This window comes from Ranitomeya imitator, chromosome 3, assembly GCF_032444005.1.
Source record: "Ranitomeya imitator isolate aRanImi1 chromosome 3, aRanImi1.pri, whole genome shotgun sequence".
In the NCBI taxonomy this organism is placed as follows: domain Eukaryota; kingdom Metazoa; phylum Chordata; class Amphibia; order Anura; family Dendrobatidae; genus Ranitomeya; species Ranitomeya imitator.
The window spans coordinates 614747927-614762364 of NC_091284.1; positions in this window are offsets into that span (position 1 = coordinate 614747927).

Sequence of the window (14438 nt, forward strand, 5' to 3'; positions counted from 1 at the left end):
CGTTCACGGCTGTCTGCACGGTCTGTGTGTGAATGCAGCTCACTCTGTAGTCTGTTCTGCAAAAAAAAAAACACACCACTTTACAGTTGTGTAGGCCACATTAGCTCATATAAAAGTTTAGTCCACACTTTTGAAAATTAGTGTTTCTTATACCTGTTAGGAGCTGTTCAGGAATAAGCACACTAAGCCCTTAGTACTTTTCTGCCTATCTTTATCAGTCTACCAAGATGAAAAAGGCAGGGAGTAAGGCACGTGGGCATGGAGCAGGGAGAGGAGGTGGGGATTCTGTGCCTGCTGCGGGCACCCGTGACTCATCATCACCCAGTTTCAGCAGGGAACAGTCCTTCATGTGCAGCTTTGTAGGAGATCGCCGTACCCCGCTACTGCGGGAAGAACAAATTGAAGCCGTTGTTGGATGGATGGCAGCTAACGCATCGACTTCAATTAGTGCCACATCCTCTCAGGCACATAGCACTGGAGAGCACCCATCTGTCTCTTCACCACCTGCCAAATTGCCCAGGCAGTCAGAGAGCCCAGGACAGGAGCCATCTCTACTTCTGTTCTCTGAATCTCCTGGCTTGGAAAGAGGGGGCCAGCCAACCAGCATTGGAGAAATGGAAGAAGAGGCAGTATGCAGTGATGCCCAACAGCTTTGTCTCTCTGATTCTGAAGAGGCGGGTGGGCCAGTGCCTCCAGTCAGCACACCTCAGTACGCATCTGATGATGAGACTCAGGTGTCACTTTCAGGTGCGTAATGTGCTGCCGAGACTACCCAGGAGAAGCAGTTGGTGGAACAGGGTAGTGTAGATAATGAGGTCCTTGACCCATCATGGCGTGAGGTACAGGAAGGTGGTGGGAGCAGCTCTGAGGAAGAGATTCCCCGAACGGCCCAAAGAGGGAAGAGAGGGGGAAGACTGCGGTGCCTGTAGCCTCCACTTAGCACCCATTAGGACCATGCCTCTTTCAAAAGCCAAAACGGGTGCTCCCAGGACTTGCAGTGCCTGGTCCTTTCCTGACACAGTTGCAGATGACATTTGCTTAGTCAAATGCAAGGTGTGTCATCAGAAAGTCTAAAGAGGGAAAAGTGTCAGCAACCACAATACCACAAATATGTGGAAACATGTGCGGACCAAGCACGTGGTGGAGTTACAAAAACACACTGAAGACCTGGGCCAACCAACAGTGGCACCTACCACCTCTTCAGCTCATGTTGTTGCCTCTTCCTCCAGCTCACACACAGCTGGTTCGGCTTCCTCCCAGGATCGCCATGGAAGAACCTCTGGCACTGTTGTCCAGAGACCCAGTGTAATTCCACCCACAGCACCACGTTCCCAGTCATCCTCACACTCCCAGCCCACTCTACAGCCATCAGTAGCACAGGCATGGGAGAAAAGGCGTCCATTCTCAGCAAACCACCCCCGAGCACAGGCTTTGAATGATGGCATTGCAAAACTATTGTCCCTTGAAATGCTGTCATTCAGGCTGGTGGAGACTGACACCTTCCGTAACTTGATGGCATTGGCAGTCCCACAATACAACGTGCCCAGCCGCTTTTATTTTACCAGGCAAGCCGTCCCTGCCCTGCAAAAACATGTGGAGGGAAACATTAAACATGCGCTACTAAATGCCGTCAGTAGCAAGGTCCACCTCACCACAGATGCATGGACCAGTCACCATGGACAGGGACGATACCTGTCCCTCACTGCACATTGGGTCAATGTTGTGGAGCCGGGTACAGATCTTGCGAGTGGGGCTGTACGTGTGCTGCCTACTCCAAGGATTGCAGGAATCCAGTCTGTAACATTGCCTCCTCCTCATACTCCAGTTCCTCAGAATCATCGCTGCAGAAGCCGTCACGGTCTACCTCCACCCTGACCTGTGAACGCTTACCTGTTATGACCGATATGAGCATAGCCATGGCCAAATGTCAACAGGCCGTACTGAAATTAATTTCTTTGGGGAATCGAAGCCACACAGCGCAGGAGCTCAAGAATGCCATCAAGCAGGAGAGCGACGTGTGGTTTGTGCCAGCAAATCTCCAGCCAGGCATGGTAGTATGTGACAATGGCCGAAATCTGGTGGCAGCTCTGGCCCTAGGTAACCTCACTCACATCCCATGTCTGGCACATGTGCTCAACTTGGTCGTGCAGAGTTTTTTGAGGGACTATCCGGATCACTGCTGCACAAGGTCCGCCTAGAGTGTGCTCACTTGCGGTGTTCCAGCATGGCAAGATCATGCATTGCAGCTCAGCAGCGCCGATTCCGCCTTCCGGAACATCGCATCATATGTGACCTACCCACCAGGTGGAATTCAACATTACATATGTTGGAGCGGTTGTGTGAGCAGCAGCCAGCAGTAATGGAGTACCAGCTGCATCAGGCACAAAGAAGTCGCACTGCGCACCGTTCAGACTTCACAACCACTGAGTGGGCCACTATGAAGCACATCTGCCAGGTTTTGTGTGCCTTCGATGATTCCACGTGGATGGCGAGTGCAGATGATGCACTAGTCATCATGACTATCCCGCTTATCTGCCTGCTTGAAAGAACACTGCAAGCGCTAAGGGATGATGTTGTGGAAGAGGTGGAGGATGAGGAGTCACAAATGCCATCTGCTTCTGGACAGTCTGCGCAACGTGGTTCCTCACAAAGGCCTAGACAGGGGATACTTTGTGAGGAGGATGAGGAGGAGTCAATGGAGGAGGAAGACATCTGTCCAGGGGAGGGAGTTACACAATTCTCCAGTAGTCAGTATGTAGAGTGAGGGTGGGGTGATGTTGAGCAGCCAGAGATCACGCCTCAAGCAGGAGACAGCGTTTCTTGGCCAGTTGGCAGTCTGCAGCGCATGGTTGATTTCATGCTGCAGTGCCTGAGAAACGACCGCCGCATCGCCTACATTCTCAATAAGGCTGATTATTGGGTGTACACCCTCCTAGATCCTCGCTACCGGGACAACTTTCAAAGCCTCATAACACCGCTGAATCAGGAGCGTAAAATGCAGGAGTACCAAGACACACTCGTGCAGTCCATCATCTTCTCCAGTCAAATCAAGAGAAGTTCTGCTAATGCTTTACAAAGCCACGCTGGCACACCAACAGACATTAAATTGCCTCCCGTGCAGGCCTTGGCCAACACTCTGAATGAGCACTTCCTCTGAATGAGCACCCATAGTCCGGAGTGGCTGAAGCACGCTTTCCAGCTACAGGGAGGTGAAATTGGTGTAACAGGCTGATTGTGCGCACTTCTATTTTCTACATTGTTCTTGGCCAACACTCTGCTCCTCCTGGATTCCCTGGGCTCCAACACCGCTAGTTTGTGCCCAGAAGTGCTGGCTGCACAGAGAAAAGCGCTCGCTCATGTGTCAGTGGGGTTCAGTAATGCCAGCTGCTCCCCTGCTGTGTATCCGGCAACATGTCCAGCGACCGCCACGCTGGCACAACAACAGATATTAAACTGCCTCCCATGCAGGCCTTGGCCTACACTCTGTTCCTCCTGCTATCCCTGGGCTTCAACACCGCCAGTTGCTGCCTTGAAGTGCTCTCTGCACTGTCAACACTAGCTGCCGTGTTATTGGGTTTCAGTAACGTCAGCTGATCCCCAGCTGTGTATCCGGCAATGTGTCCTGCGACCACCACGCTGACACAACATCAGATATTAAACTGCCTCAAGTGCAGGCTTCGGCCTACACTCTGCTCCTCCTGCTGTCTCTGGGCTCCAACACCGCCAGTTGCTGCCTGGAAGTGCTGTTTGCACAGTCAACACTAGCTGCCGTGTTATTGGGTTTCAGTAACGTCAGTTGGTCCCCAGCTGTGTATCCGGCAATGTGTCCTGCGACCACCACGCTGACACAACATCAGATATTAAACTGCCTCAAGTGCAAACTTCGGCCTACACTCTGCTCCTCCTGCTGTCCCTGGGCTCCAACAACACTAGTTGCTGCTCAGAAGTGTCTTTGGCACTTGTACCTTCTGCTCCAACTCCTGGTTCCAGTACCATCAGCTGGTTCCGGGCAGAGCCTTTGGCTTAGGTGCCTCCTTCTGGGTATCCGAGTTCCACCAACGTCAGGTGGTCCTTGGTAGTGCTTTCTAGCACGGGTACCTCCTGCTTAGTAACCGGGTTCCAGTAACGTCAGCTGGTCCTCGGTTGTTCCATTGTCTCTTGTACCTTCAGCTAGCCATCCGGGTTCCAGTACCATCAGCTGGTTCTCAGCAGGGTCTTTTGCTCTTGTACCTTCTGCTCCCCATCCTGGTTCTAGTACCATCAGCCAGTTCTGGGCAGAGCCTTTAGCTTAGGTGCCTCCTTCTGGGTATCCGAGTTCCATCAACGTCAGGTGGTTCTTGATAGTGCTTTCTAGCATGGGTACCTCCTGCTTAGTACCTGGTTTCCAGTAATGTCAGCTGGTCCTCGGTTGTTCCATTGGCTCTTGTACCTTCGGCTAGCCATCCGGGTTCCAGTACCGTCAGCTGGTTCTCGGCAGGGTCTTTTGCTCTTGTGCCTTCTGCTCCCCATGCTGGTTCCAGTAACATCAGCTGGTTCCGGGCAGAGCCTTTGGCTTAGGTGCCTCCTTCTGGGTATCCGAGTTCCACCAACGTTAGGTTGTCCTTGGTAGTACTTTCTGGCACTGGTACCTCCTGCTTAGTAACCGGGTTCCAGTAGCGTCAGCTGGTCCTCGGTAGTTCCATTGGCTCTTGTACCTTCGGCTAGCCATCTGGCTTCCTGTACCGTCAGCTGGTTCTCGGCACTGTCTTTTGCTCTTGAACCTTCTGCTACATTTCCAAGTTCAAGACCCTAAAGAGGATGATGAAGAAGAAAGTGTGGGAGAAGTTAAAAAGAAGGTGAACAGCATGGAAGTAGTGAAACATAAATATCTGACAAAATATAAAAAATCTTAACATACTGTAGTTAATATCTTTGTAACTCCGAACGTCTTAAAAAAAAATAATTCCTGCTATTCCATTTGATTGGGCTAAACCTCTATGCCTTTAATGTCTCCCCCACCTCCCCCAATACATCCTACATTATTCTTAGTTGTTTTCCTTCATGTAGAATTAACCTACAAGGAAAGAAAGGGTTTATTTTAATTCCGATATTTTGGTCCCATTGACTTGCATTGGTATCGGGTATCGGTATCAGCGATATCCGATATTTTTTGGATATTGGCCGATCCAATCCGATACCGATACTTCTGGATATCGGAAGGTATCGCTCAACACTATTTATGACGGAAACTTGTATCCGTGAAAAACACAGAACATATACATGCCACACAGACTTCTGAATTAGGCCTAAGGTGATAAGATATACCAGGCATGACATGGATCACTTTTGCTCTTGTTCTTTTGAAACGTTTTGGTTTGTAAATGCAATACCTGGAGGTTACATCATTCTGGATGTGTGTGACACTCCAGTCTATCACAACTGATTTCTTGAGACCTTGTAGACACATAGGGAACACCACTTCTAAAATTTCTTTTCATGTTTAAATTTTGATACATGAAGATGCTATATTTTGGTTTTTTTTCAAAATGCACTTGAATGTAAGGCGAAATAATAGTGAAAATCTCAGTCTAAAAATGAAGATTAAAATAGATGTTATTGATTAGATTTAGGTGAATCTTTATGTGATTTGCAATCAATTGCTGTAAATAATTAAAATAAAGCAGGAGAGAAATATATACTTTACTTCCTAAAATTCTAATATAAAAAGTGCACCCCCGTAGGAAGCATGATCTGCTACCACTCTCCAATAAGAGTGTCAGACCCACTGCCCCACAGAGTGATTGTTCAAGTTTCCCCATAATAATACCAGCCATACCACTTTCATTACAATGCCAGCCATAGCCATAGTGCCTTCATATGTTGTTGGTCACAGTGTATCGAACTAAAATTAATCAGAACTTGCTTTTTGTGTATTAACCAAAGTGAACTTACTATTTATTCTTTTTAGTGAAATATTGATCTTCTAATAATAGAAAAAAAATCTCTTAACACATTAAGTATAGAAAATGTTGCAACAAAAAAAAGTAATGAAACAGAAGTTACAATGATTGCCTCACAGATAATATCTCTGCCCTTGTGCTAAGATATGTCCACATTACATCTTTACTAGTGATTAGTGGATCGATCAGGGGAAGATCGAGTTTATATCAAATTTCCTGAAATTTGTTATTTCACTTGAAAACAAACACTTTTCAAAAAACTTACCCAACACCACATCCCACAATGCTAAAGCATCATTGAGCGGGCTAATATCTTTCTGTGTGGCCATGTGGGCTATCCCATAATGCCTGACAGTTATGACATCTTATGCATTATCATACCTTGTATAGTGGTGGTCAATACCTGGGCGATTAGAGATCAGCGGTTTCCAGTGGAGCAAAGTTCGTACAGCAGAGTAGTTTTCCATCTCCAGAGTCATTGGGTAAATCTCTCTCGTGTAGTGTAAGCTCTTATGGTCAACAGGGTCCTCTTTGTCTCTCCTGTAGAGTGTAAGCTCTTATGGTCAACAGGGTCCTCTTTGACTATCCTGTAGAGTGTAAGCTCTTATGGTCAACAGGGTCCTCTTTGTCTCTCCTGTAGATTGTAAGCTCTTATGGTCAACAGGGTCCTTTTGTCTATCTTGTAGAGTGTAAGCTCTTATGGTCAACAGGGTCCTCTTTTTCTCTCCTGTAGAGTGTAAGCTCTTATGGTCAACAGGGTCCTTTTTGTCTATCTTGTAGAGTGTAAGCTCTTATGGTCAACAGGGTCCTCTTTGTTTCTCCTGTAGATTGTAAGCTCTTATGGTCAACAGGGTCTTCTTTGTCTATCCTGTAGAGTGTACGCTCTTATGGTCAACAGGGTTCTCTTTGTCTCTCCTGTAAAGTGTCATCTCTCTCTCCTGTATGTGCATTTTCTGAACAGTTGTATGCTTTCCAGTATTGAGATTTGCAAAAATGTATCAAATCTTTGAGGAGGTTCAGTGACCCTGACAAATTTGATTTTCAAAAACTCCGCTCATCTCTAAATTGAACGTGTCCAATATTGTTTGGTACATTGTTTTAAAATAAAAATCCTTTTTAGTAATGATTTTATTAGTTTTAAATTTTGCATAGTATCTAGTGATGAGCGAGCGTGCTAGGACAATGTTTTATCTGGGTGTTATCTGGGTAATATTATATTCTCGTCTCTAAAAGGCTGCATGATTTGCGGCTGTTAAATAGCCTGAACACATGTGGAGATTAACTAACAAACAGGTAATCTCTGCATGTGTCCAGGCTGTCTAACAGCCACGAATTATGCAGCCGCAGGGACTTGAACATAATATACGAGAATGTCCAAGATACTCAGGTAACACCCGAGTGTACTCGGATATGAAGTTAACCGAGCACCTTCGCTCATCACTAATAGTATCATACATTATATTTATGATATTGTACATTCCATTACTGCAGAAATGCAACAGCATTATGAGTTTTATATCACATCTATATATTATAACTGTTGTATTAATAGAACTAATATAATTTTAAAGGAGGATGCACTGTTTTACCTGAATATTTCAAGTGGTGAGATTTTACAAATATGAACATATGACTAATAGCATATCATGTAGATTTTTCTTTGTAACACAGGAAGGAACAGAGATATTGCATCATAGTCCTCACCTGTACATGACAAAGAATGAGTCAACTCCCACACGTCAGTCACCTTGTGCGTCATTATTCCTGTACTCACAATAATGAAACTGCCAAAAGTGCAATTAAAACTTGCTATCATTTGTAATTTCTATGGTTTCCTTATATCATCAATTACCTCAATAAAAGCATAATATCACTATGTACTCCCACTTCGTAATTAATCAAATATATAAAGATTGCAGTGTTACTATTTACTTGAAGACCTCAAACAGTCATTTAGTGAGCGCAGGTAAACGTCTGCAAAAAAACTGATAGTTCTTTGTTCCTTTTATTCCCTACAGATCAGTGGGTTGGCCATGTTCTGAGACTCCCATCAATTGCTGAAAAGACCTCTGAGAAGTGCGTAACTCAGGAGACTTCCTATTAACTCCATACTCTGTTGTTTGTATATTTTTAGACAGTTGTGTGCTCTTGTCTCCTGAGCTTCACACTTTTCAAAGGTCTTTTGAGCTATTGGTGGGGGGACAAGAACCCAGACCTGAAAAAAATACAAAAAAGTTTTGCAAGCATTTAGTTACTTTTTAAACATAATTCAACTGCAGTTGCCATTACAACAGAATATAGCTCATATGACAGCTATTACAATTCTCATTTTTTTGTTGTTGGACTGGAGATTCTTGGCTCCGCCACAAAAAAATTCTGAGGACCCACCCTCCATTTCAACAGAATTTGTGAACATCCACATGTCATGATTAGTGTTGAGCAATACCGTCCGATACTTGAAAGTATCGGTATCGGATAGTATCGGCCGATACCCGAAAAATATCGGATATCGCCGATACCGATATCCGATACCAATACAAGTCAATGGGACATCAAGTATCGGAATGTATCCTGATGGTTCCCAGGGTCTGAAAGAGAGGAAACTCTCCTTCAGACCCTGGGATCCATAGTGAGGTGTAAAATAAAGAATTAAAATAAAAAATATTGATATGCTCACCTCTCCGGCGGCCCCTGGACATCACGCTGGTAACCGGCCGGCTTCTTTGTTTAAAATGAGCGCCTTTAGGACCTGCGAATGACATCGCGGCTTCTGATTGGTCGCGTGCCGCCCATGGGACCGCCACACGACCAATCAGAAGCCGCGACGTCATTCGCAGATCCTCAATTCCTAGAATTAGGAGTTTAGTGAATGAGAATGACGTCGCGGCTTCTGATTGGTCGCGTGGCGGTCACATGGGCGGCACGCGACCAATCAGAAGCCGCGACGTCATTCTCAGGTCCTAAAGGCGCTCATTTTAAACAAAGAAGCCGGGCAGTTACCAGCCTGATGTCCAGGGGCCGCCGGAGAGGTGAGCATATCAATATTTTTTATTTTAATTCTTTATTTTACACATCCCTATTGATCCGATACCGATACCCGATACCACAAAAGTATCGGATCTCGGTATCGGAATTCCGATACCGCAAGTATCGGCCGATATCCAATACTTGCGGTATCGGAATGCTCAACACTAGTCATGATCCATTCCGGGGTTTAGTCCTGTCTGCCCTTTTCCCGGGCTGATTATATCAAGGGTTAACTTTGCTCTGCCTCATTCTTGGTTCAGGTTTGCTATTTAGCTCCGATGCATCCAGCTGGTCGTGTCAGTTCTGTCTTTGGCGTGTGTACATGACTCTTGTAGATCTTGATTTGTCCTGCTGTGAGTCTTGACGTGCCTCGTGTCTGTTGACTTCCTCTGCCTGTCCTTTTCCAGTGTTTCCCTGTAAGTTTGTTTGATTCCCTGGTTTTGACTTGGCTTGCCTTCGGACTCGCTTCTGCTTTCTGTCTTTGTCTTATCTGCTTCCGACCATTGCTGAATCCCCTGGAGACCTCTGGTGCTTCTGCTCCTGACTGTTTTTTGACTCGGCTTGTCTGACCTCTCTCATGCCACTTGGTAGCGCCTGTGCTGCTGCTCTGTGGTGCCACGACACCACATTTGATTAAATTTTAGCCTTTGTTGCTATCATGGCATGCATCAATGTTAAATTGACGAGATCTACTAGATTTTCTGTGACTCAACCTTTAAGCTATAGATGCTAATTGCAGGTGACCAGCTCCTAAGTCAACTTCACATAGGCTTGCTTTCAGCTGGACTTTTGCTACCTATTATTGTGTGAGAGCCTTGGCTTGGAAAAATGATTGGTACTCTTGGTATGTAAGTCTACCTCATTTTGTACCATATTAGGGTGGTCTTGGAAAGCTGTCACCCCCACACCAACAAAAAACACACACACCTTCTTTCTCCACACATGATTCTTTGGCTCGGCTTAACTTTGATGTGTTCTAAGGTAATGGAAACAAATAACTGAGAGACATCTGTCAGCTGCATATCTCTCTTGAAAGTATGGACATCCCACACAAATGAGATGGTCATCCAGTCCAACCAAATTTGTTGTCTCTGACTGGTATTACTTCAATGTTTCTGGTCACCTTTTGCTGGGGCAACATGCTGTGTGTAAACTAGTTGCAGATTTTCATTTTTCATTTTTATGTGTATTTGCTATTGATTTCACCTGCGTATTAGAAATAGTAAAATCCAAATTGAAAATTAGTTGTAGGTCCATTTTAACTGCAAATGTTGTTAAATCACACTCACCTTGCTGCAACTGTGAAATAATAAGGAGTAGGGCTCAGATAGGCAGCCATTTGTTGCAACAGCAAAAACCTTTACAATTAGGATGACTTAAAGGGAACCTGTCACCTGATTCATACATTTCTATTAAATGCTCCAGTGTTTCACAGAAAGTGTATTTTAAAGATCCGGCTGGGGACCTGAGCATGAGACTAGACCAGTATGGCTCTGCCAAGGCGGTCTCTCCCAGTGCTGCAGCAAGTGATTGACAGGTCTCTTCCATAGCAATACCTGTTAGTTACAAAGAGAAGTGCTGGAAAGAGCCTGCCAGGGATGGTGCTGAACCAGTCCGGTCTCCAGATTTGCTCCCAAGCTGGAATTCTAAAGTATGTTTTCTCTGAAGCATTGTTGCTACAATAGTGCAGCCAGGATCTAATGTATGATGCCTGTGGAGTGGGCAGCAAGCATCAAGTGACAGGTTTCCTTTAAAGGGGTATTCTCAAGTTGACTATTGAGCAGTACACAGCTCTGCTGTCTCCTCACAATTTCCTTTCTTCTTGTTCTCTAGCAGGGCAGGCACTCCTCTTTGAGCGATAGCTGTGGTGAAAAGTATAACTGTAGTATTAGTAGAAATATAAAGCTTAGCACAAGTAATTCCTACAAAAAACATTGAGTCAAAAGTCCACACTATCATAATTAACACCACAAAGTGTATTACATTATACACAAACCAGGCATAAAACAAAATACATAAAAATAATATATAAAGTCTAGAGCAAAGGACTCAGGTATTATGGCTGCAAGTTCACATATATGAAGAATGGGAGGGTGATATGGATCCTCAATGTATACAAATAATTTCATAAAGTGCTTGTGCACAAAAATACATTAACCCCTTCGCGACATGCGCCGTACTAGTACTGCGCTGCCGGCACTGCATTAGTGCCAGCAGCAGTACTAGTACGGCGCACCGATCACCGCGGTCTCGCGCTGAGCGCCGCGGTGATCGGGTGCGGGTGTCAGCTGTATACGACAGCTGACACCCCGCAGCAATGCCCACGATCGGCGCTATCGCCGATCGCGGGCATTTAACCCCTCTGATGCCGCTGTCAGTAGGGACGGGGGCTCCCTGCGCTCTCCCACCGGAGCAACGCAATGAGATCGCGTTGCTCCGGTGACCCGGAAGGAGTCCCCGGATCCAAGATGGCCGCCGGACTCCTTCCGGGTCATGAAGTGACCTGGCTAGCCGGCGCCTGCTGAGAGCAGGCGCTGGAGAGCCAGCTAAGCTGCCTGTCAGATCGTTGATCTGACAGTGTGCTATGCACAGTGTCAGATCAACGATCTGATCTAATACAGAGATGTCCCACCCTGGGACAATGTTAGAAAGTAAAAAAAAAAAAAATAGAATGTGTAAAAAAAAATAAAAAAAAAATCCCCAAATAAAAAAAAAAACATTTCCCAATAAATCCATTTATTTATGTAAAAAACAAACAAACAATAAATGTACACATATTTGGTATCGCCGCGTCCATAACGGCCCGCTCTATAAAACTATCCCACTAGTTAACCCCTTCAGTGAACACCGCAAAAAAAAAAAAAAAAACAAGGCAAAAAACAACGCTTTATTATCATACAGGCGAACAAAAAGTGGAATAACACGCGATCATAACGACGGATATAAATAACCATGGTACCGCTGAAAACGTCATCTTGTCCCGCAAAAAAAAAGCTGCCATACAGCATCATCAGCAGAAAAATAAAAAAGTTATAGCTCTCAGAATAATGCGATGCAAAAACAATTATTTTTTTAAATAAAATAGTTTTTATTGTGTAAAAGCGCCAAAACATAAAAAAAATTACATTAATGAGGTATCGCTGTAATCGTACTGACCCGAAGAATAAAACTGCTTTATCCATTTTACCACACGTGGAACGGTATAAACGCCCCCCCTAAAAGAAATTCAGGAATTGCTGGTTTTTGTTCATTCCGCCTCCCAAAAATCGGAATAAAAAGCGATCAAAAAATGTCATCTGCCCGAAAATGTTACCAATAAAAACGTCAACTCGTCCCGCAAAAAACAAGACCTCATATGACTCTGTGGGCCAAAATATGGATAAATTATAGCTCTCAAAATGTGGTGATGCAAAAACTATTTTTTGCAATAAAAAGCGTCTTTTAGTGTGTGACAGCTGCCAATCATAAAAATCCGCCAAAAAAACGCTATAAAAGTAAATCAAACCCCCCTTCATCACCCCCTTAGTTAGGGAAAAATAATAAAATGTAAAAAAAAGTATTTATTTCCATTTTCCCATTAGTGCTAGGGTTAGGGCTAGGGTTAGGGCTAGGGTTAGGGCTAGGGTTAGGGCTAGGGCTAGGGTTAGGGTTAGGGCTAGGGTTAGGGTTGGGGTTAGGGTTTCAGTTATAATTGGGGGTTTCCACTGTTTAGGCACATCAGGGGGCGTCCGATCTCAATTCCAGCCAATTCTGCTTTGAAAAAGTAAAACAGTGCTCCTTCCCTTCCGAGTTCTCCTGTGTGCCCAAACAGTGGTTCCCCCCAACATATGGGGTATCAGCGTTCTCAGGACAAGTTGGACAACAACTTTTGGGGTCCAATTTGTCCTGTTACCCTTGGGAAAATAAAAACATAGGGGATAAAATATCATTTTCGTGGAAAAAAAAATATTTTTTATTTTCACGGCTCTGCGTTATAAACTGTAGTGAAACACTTGTTGGTTCAAAGCTCTCACAACACATCTAGATAAGTTCCTTTGGGGGTCTAGTTTCCAATATGGGGTCACTTGTGGTGGGTTTCTACTGTTTAGGTACATCAGGGGCTCTGCAAATGCAACATGACACCTGCAGTCCATTCCATCTAAGTCTGCATTTCAAACGTTGCTCCTTCCCTTCCGAGCTCTGCCATGCACTCAAACGGTGGTTCCCCCCCACATGTGGGGTATCAGCGTACTCAGGACAAATTGGACAATAACATTTGTGGTCCAATTTCTCCTGTTACCCTTGGGAAAAAAAAATTGCGAGCTAAAACATCATTTTGTGGAAAGAAAAAATGATTTTTTAATTTTCACAATGCTACATTCTAAACTTTAGTGAAACAATTGGGGGTTAAAAGTGCTCACCACACATCTAGATAAGTTCCTTTGGGGGTCTTCTTTCCAAAATGTGGTCACTTGTGGGGGGTTTCCACTGTTAAGGCACGTCAGGGGCTCTCCAAATGCGACATGGCGTCCGATTTCAATTCCAGCCAATTTTGCATTGAAAAGTCAAATGGCACTCCTTCCCTTCCGAGCTCTGCCATGCGCTCAAACAGTGGTTTATCCCCATATATGAAGTATCGACGTACTCAGGACAAATTGCACAACAAATTTTGGGGTCCAATTTAACCTTTTACCCTTGGGAAAATAAAAAATTTGGGGCAAAAAGATCATTTTTTGTGAAAATTAATAAAAAATTTTTTTTTACGGCTCTACATTATAAACTTCTGTGAAGCACTTGGAGGTTCAAAGTGCTCACCACACATCTAGATTAGTTCCTTAGGGGGTCTACTTTCCAAAATGGTGTCACTTGTGGGGGTTTCCACTGTTTAGGCACATCAGGGGCTCTCCAATCGTGACATGGGCTCCGATCTCAATTCCAGCAAATCTTGCATTGAAAAGTCAAATGGCGCTCCTTCCCTTCCGAGCTCTGCCATGTGCCCAAACAGTGGTTTACCCCCACATATGGGGTATCGGCGTACTCAGGACAAATTGTACAACGACTTTTATGGTCCAATTTCTCCTGTTACCCTTGGTAAAATGAAACAAATTGGACCTGAAGTAAAAATTTTGTGAAAAAAAAGTTAAATGTTCAATTTTTTTAAACATTCAAAAAATTCCTGTGAAGCACCTGAAGGGTTAATAAACTTTTTGAATGTGGTTTTGAGTACCTTGAGGGGTGCAGTTTTTAGAATGGTGTCACTTTTGGGCATTTTCTGTCATATAGACCCCTCAAAGTCACTTCAAGTGTTAGGTGGTCCGTAAAAAAATGGTTTTGCAAATTTTGTTGCAAAAATGAGAAATCGCTGGTCAACTTTTAACCCTTATAACGTCCTAACAAAAAAAAATTATGTTTCCAAAATTGTGCTGATGTAAAGCAGACATGTGGGAAATGTTGTTTATTAACTATATTATGTGATATAACTCTCTAATTTAA